The sequence below is a fragment of the Chlamydotis macqueenii genome, chromosome 7 (assembly GCF_036417535.1).
Source record: "Chlamydotis macqueenii isolate bChlMac1 chromosome 7, bChlMac1.mat, whole genome shotgun sequence".
Classification (NCBI taxonomy): Eukaryota; Metazoa; Chordata; class Aves; order Otidiformes; family Otididae; genus Chlamydotis; species Chlamydotis macqueenii.
In genome coordinates, this window is record NC_141562.1 from 32,398,360 (window position 1) to 32,414,054 (window position 15,695).

Below are 15,695 nucleotides of genomic sequence, written 5' to 3' on the forward strand. Positions count from 1 at the left end.
TTCTCATGTTTAAAAATGTTACAAATCTTAAACTGTATTAATGAACATCTTTCTATGCGAGTTTTGCAGTATAATAGAATTGCATCACTATCAGAACCCTATAAACAACCTTTGGCTCTGCTAAATGCTAGAAGTAGACTTTATTGCCTCATATACTACTCTTGACCACTTAATTAACTACCACAAAAGCTAATTAATTAGACATCACAGTCTCTAATCATTCAGGAATTTGCTGTTATGTTCAGCTGGAATATCCTCTTTCCTCAACAGATCCCCTAAAGTTCAGGTGAAGACAATAAAGCACTCCTTATCTTTCCAGATATTCAAGATCAGGAAGGGAATATTTAGACTGATTTTATTAAACATTTTCCCTACTTAACTCTGTCTTTACTATAGTGGATGTTTTTGTGAGCTTGGAAGGCTTCAGCCTGTTTCAGCGTTAGTGTTCTAACATTTTAACCTAATGTTGCCAAAAAATCACTCTTAAGAAGTCAAGAAGAATTCCAGTATGACTGCCTACTGCTGATGTATCACAACATGCACGTCACACAAATAGGTATTTTATGAGGCAACTTATCAACTAAACTCAAAAGTTGTACATCCAAAATTTTAAAAGATTTTGTCAACAAGATGCAGCCAGTCTGTAACGTCAGACTGTGTATCGTGGTGGAATGAAAGTACCAATGAGAAACAAGCTGATAAATTGGTTTGACTAATCATTAAAACCCATCTAGTATAATCGTTTTAGCTGATCTCGTTTAAGTCATTCCGTGAAGCTGCCAAGACAGTTCAGGGACAGGTCGATCTTCTATTCGCATCATGCAAGGATCAGGCAGATAAAATCCGATCAGTTACCTGAGCATTCTTGCATTTATATGTAATTATTCCCTGTTGTTTTAAAGCTTCCATCTGGAGGAAAGAAATCTGTTCTGCTCACGACCTTTTCAGACCTCATGTCACTGTATTTAGCTTTAACAGACGGATTCTACTGATCTAATATGAAGATAGAAATAACACATTGAAAACATGAAAAGAATGGAAAAATATAGCATCATTAAAGCTTTGAATCATTGCTAACTGCAGGTGGGTGGGTGAATCTTCACTGGATTCATGGGTCATTGATCAGGCCTCACAGTTTGTTCCTGCCCGAAACTGCAAAAGAATTAAAAATACTCTGTCAAGAAAGTGACTGGCACTACCTTCCTCTAATGGCAAGTCAGTGAGAGCAGGAAGGACTGCTAACACACACTGTATCTCCAAGGTCATGACTACTAACAGACAGCTATCCTCTAAAATAAGTACCAGTTCTGAGCAATAGTGAAATCTACCTTGTGGAAGTAAGGGCAATTGCTCTGAGCAGTGAGGACTTCTGAATTCAGTAAGACTTCTGCTGAATACAAGAGCAGAATTCCTCCTATTTGTGCATGGCTTTTCTTCCTGCTGTTGGTCAGACTGAAGTATATCAACAACAATCTTCTTGCAGATTCCTTTACAAAACACTTTGGTAAAAGGATTTACTCTTCCTTCATGGGGAAAAAAACAAAACAAAACCAAATACCTGGGAAAATTACATCAATCACTAAGAAGTAATGAAAACATTTCTCAGAACAATATACGCATCAACTAGGCAGTCACAAAGAAAGCAAGGAACTGAACTTTTGCAACAGGAACATTCAGCTTGAACATGCACTGCAAACTGGTGATTAAACATTTCTGAATTTTATAAATGGAGAGGAAATTCAGAGCAAAAGATGATTCTCTGTCCTTGGTTCAATTCACTTTGTCTGCTTTATGGAGATAAATTACAAGGCAGGATGCTTGGATTGACGTATGCTGCAGGTTAATATAACCCTACATAGTTTGGAGTAGGCTGCAGCAGCCTGAATTTCTGGGCATATTCCCAGAACAGTACAGAGCAGAGGAAATGTGCTTGTACAGCAGCCTTGTCCTCCCCACATACTCATCTTAAGATTCATGAATTATACATTTTAGGCTATTTGATGTGCTGCAATATGTGGATACAATAAAATAGGGAGACAAAGACAGATTTCAGTAACTGTCTTTAAAAAAAACAGCATTACCTTCAAAGTGTTCTGCATTTTATTACTCTTTTCATCATTGGAATAACTTCTCATTGCAGCTTCACCTTTCCAGGAACTACACTTTAAGATGTTAAAAATGTATGATTGATGTGTATATTTTTTTCAATAACTGATTTGTATGCTATAACATGAACAGCTCCCATTGGAACTATCTGGCAAAAAGTCTGTGTACTGCCATTGTCACTAACTTTCCAAAACCAGTCAACATTACTAAAAGAAGGCTAAAATTCCGTTAGACCTAGGCAGGGAATTAGTAATACATAAACAGCAAGCATTCTGCTTCATGCTCTTTGACTCCAAGTATCAACGAAATAGCTCTACATTCATAATAGAAGGAAAACTACTTTTTCAAAAAAATAATATCAAAAGAAAAAAACATCCCCTCTGGAAACTACCCTGTGGTCTTGCCACCTAGCCAGCAGCTGTCCTGCATGCCAAGTTCTTTTTATGACAATGTACTGAAAATCGGATGTACACCACAGAGCCAGAAAGTAGATCAGGCAAGATACTGACTAATGTGATTCATTGTAATTTCTAGTTAAATTTTCTCCTGAAAGAAATGCGTGTCTCTCCATTACCTTTGTATTTCAGCATTAATATCTTTTAAAAGATAGGAATATTGTCTTAAATATTGTCTTCATAAACTATGTAACATAACTTTTAGGTCTCCCTGTTTGGAGTGTCTTCCTACTGTAATAGTTGTCTTCACTGAAAATTAAATTTTGTTAAAATACTGGAATGGAATTACACTTCAATTGTTCTTGCTCTCACAAAGTATAACTGCTTCTCAGCTGTCAGTTCCAGTTTTCTACTGTTTCATAGCTACAATTTTGCTGAATACAATAGAAGAATATTTGTTTTCTCCAGAGCTGAATTTCTTTTGGATCAGAGATAAGGGCAAAGAAAAAAAAAAAGTGCTTAACATTAGTAGGAAAGGATGCAACTGTTTCCTATTATAGTCTTCCTGTTAAAAAAAAAAAAGCCCACACTATCATTATGACTACAGCTATCAAGTGATATAATTTCCTTTATTGTTTCCTGCCCTTAATATTATTGAGCATTATTAACTAGTTGTTTGTTGTTATCCAACTGCTACCTTAAAAGGTACCTTCAGCAGTGGTTTCATTCCATAGAGGTCAAAGCAATTCCTGTACATAGGAACTTTTATGTAAACAGGTAACAGTTAAATTCACTAGCTTAAACTGAGAAATCTGAAATCTAGTTGTAAGATCTGAAAACCAGAACACCTTCTGAAAATTAGATTTATCTTAGATTAAAGAAATCTACTAAATTATTTCAACCTTGATCAGTCTAATGCTTTGTGCATTTGTAAAGCATTTTGAAATGCTGAATTATTTATACAATAGTCAGGAATGTCTTTATGTTTTAAGGACTGTTTTGTCAGTTAACATGAACTACCATAACTCAGCTGAAGTTAAAGAGATACTGATTAACCAAGTAAGATATATCTGTTTTGAAAAGTCAGTTCTCCAATACGTTTTCACAATCGTCAGCTGTCAAGACACCAAAAACTGGCCAACTATCAAAAGCATGTGGCCACGTATGAATATGGTCAGGGTGCTGCTAAGAAACAAGGGAGGTCAAAGGAAAACTTCATTTATTCTATTCTTCTTGTTGTTTTTAAGAATATACTTTTACTACAGTAACAAATTTTAAACATGTTCTTGGCGAACATGTTTAAACATGTTGTTTTGTGATTCTGGAAGCATTTTATGTTTTTGAGGGTTATCCCTGGTGTTTTGATGGAGATATTTAATATGCACTAATAATAAAGAACAGGTTTGCAACAGAGAAGTAGAAAACATTTTATTTATGAAAAGATCTGCATTTAATCCTTCTTTTTTTCAGATCTGGACTGCCCAGTGCCTGATTTCTGGAACTAGTGCTGTTTCTGCACCAGTGCCTAAGGTTTATTTGGGGAGGGAGAAGGATTGCTAATGATCTCCCAGAGATAAATGAAATTGCTGATTTAGTCAAGCTCATTCTTGACCTTGACACAAGACGGGACAGGCAAAAGGAAGAGCTCAAAATAGAGCAAGTGAAAGAAAGGAAGATCAAACGAATGCCCAGGTCTGGCCAAGACCCCCCCTACATTCAGCTAACACCTGGCTGAGTTAGAAAACATGACCAGCCCAACCTTCCTGTTGGAGCCGATTGAAGCTGTCAGCTCCCGGCTTGTCACCCACTGCATCAGGAGGCCCCTGGGCTGCCACAAGAGCCCTAATTAGGCAGAAATGGCACTTCGGCAACTGACCCGCCAGGACCTTTGGCAAAGCATTTAACATCATTAGTTAACATTTTTATTAAAAAAAGTGTGAATGTAAATGAACAGCCAATGCATTTCAATAGGGTTTGTCGGTGGCATTGCACGCCCCCCCACTCTCCCAACCACACACACACTTTTTTGCATGAATAGTTCACTTGTTTTCTCTAAAGGGGGATGGGGATGTAGAGAATGTTTTTCCAAGGGAACTAGACATGTTCAAAGCAGAAGCAAGGTCTTAAACAATCAGACACAAACTCTTGCCTTTTGGGAAGTGTGGTGGTGAGTGAACAAACAACTAAATGCAATCTTACCTGCAACATGCCTAAGGGGACATCTGAAAGGGAAAGTATGCATAATCCACACCGGAACAGGGAGATACACAATCACATATTTTTCCGATTGTTATAAGTGTATTCATTGTATTTTTGTTCTCTTCTGTTACATCCAAGAGTAGGTACCTAATACAGTAAGCCTGCAACGCTTTGCCAGAGCTATCAAATGCTACAGCAGTGTAGAAGGATGAATGTCTAAGAATATACTGGCCTCTTCTTTCCTTATAATTTCCTTAATTGTTGTACATTAACTTTGACAGAAGATTATAAAAAAATACCACTCAAGCATGTTAACAACCTACTTTAATTAAGTCTCCATTGGCAGCAATTTACGTGTGAAAAGTTATTTATTCATACAGAAGAGTATGCAGCCTTGAGACAGTTTGTTAGTACTCACGGGAGTACACAGAAGGGCCACGAAGATGATCAGAGGGCTGGAGCACCTCTCCTATGAGGACAGGCTGAGAAAGCTGGGGCTGTTCAGCCTGGAGGAGGCTCCAGGGAGACCTTATAGTGGCCTTTCAGTACCTCAAGGGGGCCTACAGGAAAGATGTGGAGAAACTCTTTAGCAGGGCCTGTTGTGATAGGACAAGAGGTAATGGTTTTGAAGTCGAAGGAAGCAGATTCAGACTTGCTATAAGGAAAAAATTTTTTACAATGAAGGTGGTGAAACACTGGAACAGGCTGCCCAGAGAGGTGGTGGATGCCCCATCCCTGGAAACATTCAAGGCCAGGTTGGACGGGGCTCTGAGCAACCTGATCTGGTTGGAGATGTCCCTGCTTCTTTCAGGGGGGTTGGACTAGATGGCCTTTAAAGGTCTCTTCCAACCCAAACTATTCTATGATTCTGCTCAATTTTTTCTGCAAGTTCTTTAACTGAAGAGTTTCCATAATTTATCAATACTTGAACAAAATCCTGGCAGTTTTTGTGGAGATAAGAGACACAAGAAAATGAAATAATTACAAGCATGCTTTATAATAAAGAACTGGCCAGGACTTGGAAGGGTGTCCAGTTCTCAGATATTTTATGTCTACTTCCCATGAACATGCCCCAGTCTATGCTCCTTTTATTTCCTTCGAACCCAATTGGCTCCTTCCTCCAATAGAAGCTACAAAATATAGCACTGGGGTTGTTTCCTTAGTCCAGATAAAGACTGTATTACCCTAGATTTTGGAATTTGATCTCCCAATCTGTAACAGCCATATGTTACCAGCAACACTTTTGTTCCACTAAAGAAAATATGTTTTTCATTTGTTAGGAAATAATTCCATTACATTGTAGCTGCACAGACTTATGCCTTCTAAAACAAAGTACAGAAGTAACAAGAGATTAAAGTAGATCTTCCACATAAGGTACTCGGGATGAAGGTGCTGAAGATGTTGGTTCAAAACACAAGTCATCAGACTTGCTCTGCAGCCAGTGAAAAGTTATCTGCTTTCTCAAATCCATGTATTAGAAACTGAAATAACAGTATTGTCATTTTCTCACACATTGGCATACTCAGAGGTTCTGGTCCCTGGCTGTTTTCGAGCCAAGTAAATGCCATATCAGGAAAACAAAACAAAACAAAACAAAACAAAACAAAACAATTTGGCTATGCACCTTATTCCTGTTTTTTCAGTTTCTTAAATAAGACAACTTTCCCCTCAACCCTGACCTCAGCACAAAGGGAGAAGCACTGCACTTCTATACATCACCTGATGGAAAAACAGAAGACCATACCTTCAGACTACATCAGATGCCTCACAAATCTCCTGTTTTGTGACTGAGACGCAGCAAAATTTGTCTCCAAAAATCCAGAATCAGGCTACACCTGGACATACCTCTACCTCACAGTGCAGATGCAACCACTGTTAACCTGTTCAGCTTCTTTTCAGGAAACTTCCATCTTGTCTTTGTGCTATGCCTAGTACAAAAAGATCAGACTGGGATTCCAGCATCTCTGCACTAATAATAATATGCATACACAATAACAAGATTTGTACGTGCAGAAAAAAACAAATCTTACATTTGTACGTAGTACACATGAATATGTTCATACACATGAGGACTGTCGGTTCACAGGATGGGAACATTTGTAAATGTTTTGGGATCTATAGGTTATGTCACGTAAGTTCTTACTCTCTGTGTCTGTCTGTCTGTGTGTGTATACACAACTGTGTGTATACACAAATAAATGCTGTCATGCTCTTTTTAAACAAGTATGTGTAATCTTCAGGGACGCACTAGAAATGTTAAAACAACATGGACTTCTGAATATAGATTTTTAAAGCACATTACCAAGTCTATAAATCCATGTAGGAAGCCTGGCTTGATCTTTTGACTCACTTGTGAGACCAAGTGAGCAGCTAATTTTGGCAGTATTCAAATCATTACCAGAGAATTAATGAAAACAAAATCCATATCTTTATTTCTAGAGCAGAAATAGGAAGAGATAAATATTTTAAAAGCGTATTTGCTGACATATGGTGACTTGCCTATCCCCATGATGCAGATTTTTAGAGGTCATTAGTGTAAACGCAATATTAGCAAAAAGAATAAATGCTTGGAATTGCCCCAAAAGCTGAATCATACAAGGCTCAGAAAGTTGGTAACACTAAGGTGACTATATTTGACCCCTTTTCCCATCACATGACTATTTTCCAGTCTGCTTCTTCAGTATGGCTTCTCCTCTCCCGCTGGGAACTAGAGGGGTGGGTGAAGGGAGAGAGAGAGATGACAGCTTATTGAAAAGCTCGTGCTCCCTGCTTAGTTTTGGCACATTTTCTGCAGGTGCCTCGCACTATAGCCACAATAGGCTCTGGAAGAGAGGATTCAGACCTGTCAACAGCTACAGGAAGCAACTCAACAGCTTTGTCTTAGAGGCTAACTTCATTGTTTGCTGTTGTGAACCCTGCAGCACAGGCACCCGTTAATGAGATGAGCCCCTTTTCCCTCTAGTTGTTCCTCCCTCTGTTTCTCTTGCCTTTCTGTAATGATTTAACTTGATCGTATTGGTTCCTTTCTAGTGGGGATTGCTCCAACGATCAGATAAGATAATTGCCTGCAGAATACTGCTCAGCAACAACTATTACTTCCTTGGCTGAAAATGTCAGAGCAATTGAAAGCTCTTAGTGAAGTTCAAGAACAAGAAGCAGCTCCTATATATGGATGTATCTGCGTATACATAACAAGTTTGCAGTGGCCAGCTCTCCTGGATGATCTTGCTTTATAAGCACCACTTTCAGCACATTTTCTATTTTCATTACTCTTTTAAGAAGCTAAACAACATAAACACACACGCTAATTCACATAAGGAAGAATTTTGCTCATTTACTTTAGATTTGTATGTAATTTACTTCAGCTTTGGAAGACAATATCATACAATTGTGTCTTTTGCATTTTCCCCACTTCTTTTTCTTAGAAACCAAACTAACGAAATTTCTTTTTAATTTTAAAATACTGTCTGTATACAGACGATGCCGAGGGAAAGCCTGGAGTGGCTTGAAGAAGTGAGTGGAGTTAATGAATAGTGCTGTGAGTTTAATGCCCTTCTGAATTAGTCTCTGGGTAGTAACAGTGACTTGCCAAACACTCAAACAAGACCACGTTTTGTGAAGCTCTGCTCTGTAGCTTTATGAAGTCACAGCTGATTGAAAAATGCTATACCAAGAAAAGGTCGTGTAAATATCACATTCTGAATCTAAGTAAAATTGAAATAACAGAAATAGTTGGGCCAGTATTTAATTCATTTCTTCATCTGAAACACACGCTGTCACTTCCAACAAACACGTGATGTTACGCACTGATGAACAATTCAAGAGCACACCCAGAGACATCATGCTTTTTATCACTAAAGTGTGGAGGCTCTAGAGATTTCGTATGAAATCAAGATCTCCATTTATTTGACTGACTGTACAAATAAGCATGAAAAAGCCCACATGTGTAAAACCTTACTCAGAGCAAAATCAGAAAAAAACTGCACAAAACCGTATTCTTTATCATTTTCCAAATCACATTTTTTTCTATACTACACATGCACTGTCACCAATAATATACCAGTACAAAGAAAAGGATGGAGAACTGGATCAGCAGCTGGATCACTACAGGCTATTCATATGCTGAGTGGCTGAGGAGCCACCACAGGGAAATTCTGTATTCTTTGGTAACGAACTCCAACATAGGCAACTACACGATGGCTGTTTTATGTAGTATCACAAGATTACAGGCAGCCAAATCAGTGTGACTGATAAGATATCTGGAGAGATCCAGGCTCCAATCTTGCAACATAATTTATCCACTTACATCAGTTTAACTACAAGAAGTAGAGAACCAGATGTACAATTTGTTTATACATTGAATATTTCGGGAACTGAACTACTATTTTAGAATTTATTAATGCACAATTACTGGCTTCATTCATGGGGAGGGAAGCAGTCCATCAAAACCAACCTAGAACACTCTGGCAGTGCAAGCTGTGTATAAGTAAATAACACAATGGAATTATTTTGAGAAGTGATTACTATTGCTCTATTTTAAAGTTAAATGGTATCCTAGCACTTACAAGCTTAAATCCACAAAGAGCTGTTGGATCATGTACTCTTGACCTCCTATGTATACCAAGCACTGCATTGTTTTTGGCATATGATCTACAAGTTGAAAGGTTTTTAGGCTTTAATGTGAGACAAATTGCTGCCTGCTTGCAGCAAAATATCTTAATAAACAGCATAGGTCTTAATTAGCAATTTTGTGTTTTAATGCTACCCGTATTCTGTGAGCATTGACAATGACAAGCAAGAAAAAGTGCACGGGAACATCTTAAATTCCCTGGCTACTTGTCAGAAGATAGTAGAGCTTTTCTTTTGTGTTTCCTACTTATAAATGATCATTTTTTCAGGACTGCCATGAAGTGTTTGTGAAGCTACTGCACTAGTCTGCCCTGTAATGGGAGTTCATTCAAAGGCCATGTTGTTTCAGGACAAGCATCAGTAGCAATTACCACTTCCAGCTTTTCTCTAGAAGTGTGAGTTTTTGTCAAGGGCTCCAGAGTCAGACTGCTAGCCTAAGCTTTAGACACAAAGAAAGATCCATTATTCTCAGTTTCTCATGTCACAGTTCTTGAGGTTGAAGTTTTAGATAGAATTTCCACTCTTATTTTTGACAAAAAAAAAAAAGTTGTGAGACTATTTGGGAAAATAGAGCCTATTGCAACTATACTTGTGAAAAGAGTAAGAGGAAATGCCGTGTAACACAAAAATATGCTTTTTGCTGTGAAACACCAGAGCAGGTTGCCCAGAGAGGTTATGGAGTCTCCTTCTGGGGAGATACTCAAAACCTCACTGGACATGGTCCTGGACAACCTGCTCGAGCTGACCCTCCTTGAGTAGGGGAGATGGAGTCACCTATATGATTATGATTCTGTAATTTACATCATCATATAGCTTCAAGAAAGAAAGATCAAGTTTCACAAAAACTCATTTGAGAGCCATACCCTTGTGCTCTAGGAATCTGAAATATTAGGTTATAATATAAAACAGCATTTTCTTCTAAATGTCATCATGTTAATTACCTTAGTTACTTGGTATAGTTCTCAATCATTATGTAGAACCAAAAATATTTTCCAAAACCAAGTCACATTCAAAATTAGTCTATTTCTACATTGGCCCACAAGTATTTGTTTCTTGAAACTTGTTTATCAATGTTTAAAGAAGAAAATGAAGGGAGGTTTTGTATTAGAAACAGTCACTGTCTCAACATCTGTATCAGCCACTGCTTACTTTTAGAAAATAGGGATATTTGAAATCTGAACTTACACCCTCTGTGCAAATGCACCATGCCTGACGATTTTTCCAATAGTCACATCTTTTCCAAAACACTACGAACCCACTAGACTGATGTCATGTTCATAGATCTCTCTAATTTTAAGCCATTCTGTAAGAAATGCTATGGATTTACAAGTCTCATCAACTTTCAGTGGAAATCAAAGGTGTTCAAGCTCACTCACAATCTGGTGCTTTGAGACAAGCTGCACAACTAGCTTTTAATAAAATTCAATCAGTACACAGAATTTATAAAAACAGTATTTTGTGGATGAAAACACTCCCATGCAGTAATGTCCGTCAGTAGACTTTTGTCCTTCAAAATAAGACAGATTTCCTTGCATTAGGTGGATGTTATTCAAACGTATGGCTGAGTATCTTAAATAGAACTGTGAATATTATGTATTCTTCAGAAGTCATATTCTGAAAAGTTTTTAACTTTTAAACATTTTCAGTTTACAATCACATCTAGCTTCAAAAATGTGCTTTTTTTTTTAAGAATATGTAGGAGCAATATTTCCTTTTGAATAAAGAGTCTCAAACTGAGGAAAACTATTCCTTTGAAGATCCCTTCCAACCCTAACCATTCTATGATTCTATGATTAAAGATAACAGTGGAAATAGGGGAAAACAGAGAATTTTACCTCCACGATTCATACAGTGTTTCCCTAGCCTCAGAGGAACTATTTAAATATTGTTTAAAAGTAGAATAAAAACGGTTATAAATGTAATATGACTTTTCATACAAGATCTGAAAATTTTAGGGGTTTGTGCAAAAAATACTGGCAACAAGAGCCAAGTTGTTGTTTTTTTTAAATTTAATTAAAGAAACCTAAATTAGTGCAACGGAAAAAAATGAAGTCAGTTATAAATTCGTATGATCTCATGGGCTTATCCTGAAATGATAGTCAAGCATTTGCTCCAGATGGTGCAATAGTGTTTGTGACATCCACTTTGAACTGCAATCTAGTTATGTGTCAAGCAGGAGAGTCCATTATTCACAGCATCAGTGCTGAGGAAAGAAGGTTAAAAGTTCAAGACATGCCCCAAGTGATTAAGGTTGTAAAAATCAGGAGATATACCAGGGGAAAAAAAAAAATGCCATTCTTCCTTTTCTTCGATACTTAGTTTGTCCCAAAAAAATGTGTTTAAGCAAAAAAAAATTGCAGAAAAGTCCCAATTCTTAATAGTAATGCAAAAATTACCTTTTTATTTGAATTCCTTAAACACCTCTGCTACCAGCTTCACTTTTCCTGGAAAGAAACAAAAATGCTTCTCTTAAAATCTGTCAGCAAGTTACAGGACTTAAGAACTCAATTAACATTGTTTCTCACTCATTGCGATAGTCACTTCAACTATTACATACTTTTAATTAACTCTGATTTCAAACTTTATTTTTCATATATTTCACAGATTACCAGTTCATCTCCAGTAGTAGGGTTTCACTTCTCAGTCATGTGAGGGTTTGAGCTGCTAACCAGTAACGGATAACCTACAGATTGCTTCCAGTCACCTTAAAAGTTTCTGTATTTGGAACTGTAATTACTGCTTCTTAAATAGTGGAGCAAATTTAGGGAATTTCTAATCCAATATAAAATGAAAGAGGAAGATGCAAAGCCTGAATTGTGAAGCTAAAAAAAAAATTAGATTAAAAAAAAAAAACTTCCACAAAGTTCTTTATAGTGAGAGTAATGAATGGAAAGATTTAAAAAAAAAAAATAGTGTTTTAGTGCTCAGAAGCACTATTCAAAGATGTCAAATCACACTTTTGAGAAAGGCATCTCATTTCAACAAACAGGTCAGAAAAGTAGAAAAGAGTAATTCCTTTCTAACTAATACATTACTTTTTCTGTCTGCTGTTATACTGCAGGTTCAAACTAGAACATCAAGAAAACTATTCTGACCATAAAAAAGGAGATGATGAACAAGAATAAATTCCATGGATTTATGTAAAATTAAGTTTTTCTTTAGCAGTAATTACCCAGCCTAAGAACTAGAAAACTTAAGTACATGGTCGCACTTTCTAACTCTGATCATCTCTGAGTTTTACTGCTGGTTTGTGTAAATTGCAAATGTATTATGGCCCCATTGTCACATGATCTTGGAAATTATCTCAATACTTCATATACAGTAACAGCTGCATGAGCACACATTTTTATTTTCATGTCGTAGAAAATATTCAATATGAATTTCACAAAGCCTGATAGCATTCAGACTCTGTACATATTTGTAAGTGTATTAACATTTCAGAATATGATATTGACAATGTACTGGAAAAAAAATCCCTATAATCCATCGTGTCAGGGTCCCTGAAGTAGGTGAGCTTCAATAATGCTTTAAAGCTCGTAATAGTAACTTCAAAATGCACGGACAAAGAATCATGTAGTAAACTCCTGGTATCTGAGACTAAACCTAGCATTCATCAACAACCTGTGCATCGCATTAAAAAAAACCTACACACTACAAAAAGCAGTTATATCACAGAAATCTCGCGACAATCTTCTGTAAACTCAAAAATCAGCTCAAAAACTTGTCTCTAAATGTTGTGGGTTCCAAATCACCTTTAGAGTTAAAATGATAATTCAAAGCCTACCAGCTCTCACATTTTGGTTCAGCAGGCTCCTTTGGAGAAGGCTAGGCTCACCCTTGCACAGCAGGAGCCGAACAGACCCACAGGAAGAATTCTCAAACTTTAGAAAGAAATTAGTACTAAAACCCACTCAACTTGAAGTAGCCATTGGAGCGGAGAATGATTACTCAAGGCAAATGAACTCTTATATGAGTACTCTGGAAATTAAAATAATAATGTTAGAGGGGAAAAAAAAAAAAAACCAACCCTAAATCATTATTAGAAATTTCCAAATACCCTCTGTGTGTGTATATATATATATATACAGATAGATATAAAATGCAAGTTCTTGCAAGTTTTTTATCTAGACTCAAAGTCCAATCTAAATGCTATGTTCAGCCATGTCCTAGGACCAAAGCCTTTGTTTACTCTTGTGCATAAAGTTATATTTAGCTTTCATTACTGAAGTTTATCCTTTACAGAATACAGAATATTAAGAATTAAAAGAAACACTATGGAACAATTTTAGGTGTATAAAGAAAAGAAAATTAAAGCATTTTTTTAAGAAATTAAAGCGTCTCAAAACCAGTAACCTACTTGTACAAGAGTATTTGTATTGCCAATCTGAAAAGGCAATCCTGATTTTATTGGAAATGTCATGCAGTTTTTTATGTATTCAGACTTGACTTCAAAGAAAACCCTGTCAGTGGAATGAGCACACATTACTCTTCTGTGAAATCCTACAAGAACACAGATGGCAGTAAGACCATGATCTTAACGGATTTAAGGGGCAAGTTTATATCTTTAAAGCAACATTTTAGAACAGCAAAAAGCAAATCCTTTATGCGACACTTAAGCATGCTGTATTATACTTGGGTTTAGAGTGCCCCAGATTAGCACCACATACGAAGTGACATATGAAGCATCTTCCAAAAAAAAAAGAAACGCACACAATACAATATCGTAAATGCGGAACAGCTGATCATAATTGATTTCCTGGCACAAGAGTTATAGTAAAGGAAAGAAGTGATAAAAAATTACGTGCAGCTGCTCTCAAAAGAAACACAAGAAACACATTTCTCTATCCATCCAAAATACTATACAATCTAGAAGATTTTGGAACAAAATCTGTTGAAAAGACATCAAAATATGGTATTACTGGACACGCTTAGGAAAGTGATGATTGCAAGCTTATACAGCCAGTTTTGTACATTTTAAATGTACATGTTGATAAAAGTGAAACATCTTAATCGTTTAAAACCAAAAAAGAACGACTATAGGATGTCATTTGTACCTGGTCATTTCTCAAAGGCCAGAATCACACCAATCACAGGCTTTTCCTCACGGGGTTTCTTCCCTGGGGCTTGCTACATATACTTTGATTAGAGAGTTTGTAATTACACTTTAGCCTGTTAGCACCATGGGGCCAATAAAACTAAGAGAAATAGAACTAATTCTTTTCATTCAACACAACTGCTAACTAAACACCAATTAATTACACCCACACAAGCCTAATGAAGATAATGGGGTTGTGGAGAGTTCACTGATGGTATGAAGTGGCTTGCAGTATCCTAACCTTAATCAGTTAAATACTTCATAATAGGTAGGATCATAGGATAAGCCATCCTCTTTCTACATGCTTACAATTACTATTACTGTTAATGGAAATTACATGGCCATACAGACAATTCATGTAACGTTTACTTGATCATGAACCAAAAATGATGAACACTTGAGAAGAATCCTTACTAGTTTTTCAAACAGTTTATTAAAAAAAAAGAATGCACGGTTATTAAATAAATTGACTATCAATCTGCTTCAGCTCATTGCTATCCTAAAGGCAAATGTGACAAGTTTATTTTGCCAGATGGTTGATCAGTACCCACAGAGCAATAAATGAAGCTGTTTCTCCACAATGCATTTTATTTAAAGCCTTTTAAAAGGCAGAAGGTGGGGAAACTGACCGAGAGGTGCTTGAAATGTATCAGAAGGTACAGTTCTCGCATTGGGTTCTGTTATCTAGCATATGATGATGCTCTCAGAGCCCCGCATCAGCAGCGATACCTCCAGAAATCTGTTCTTCCAGGAATATTTAATTAAATCAGAGCTTTCTGGGCCAAGCACGTGCATGTGACACAGATCTGGGACTACTCTGCTACTGCCACCCAGCCCACCGACCACACAAGCCCCTCCTGAGCTTGTACCTAAAGGAGCAGCCGCCCACCACGCTAACCTGTTCTGAATGAGGAAAATCTGACGAGGGATTCGCTGCCTGCTCTCCTCAAGGAATGGGTAGTATCAGTTCAGAAACTTCTGCTGAGGAAACAGCTTGGGGAAAAAAAAAAAAGAAAAAAAAAAATAAAAGAGGGTTTAACTCTCGGGAGAGATACCATACTATTTCTGAAGGATGTGAAAGGAAAAGAAAATGATTCAGTAGGGATTTTTCTTCATTATCACCCAACCTAGAGAAGTGAACGTACAATGAGCAAAGGTCTACACATATTGATTTTAGAGCTGAGAAAGTGTGCAGCTAACAGCTTTTTAAGTATCTCCATTTTCAGTTACTTCAACAAAATTACCAGTGAACAGTGTAACAAAGTGAAAGT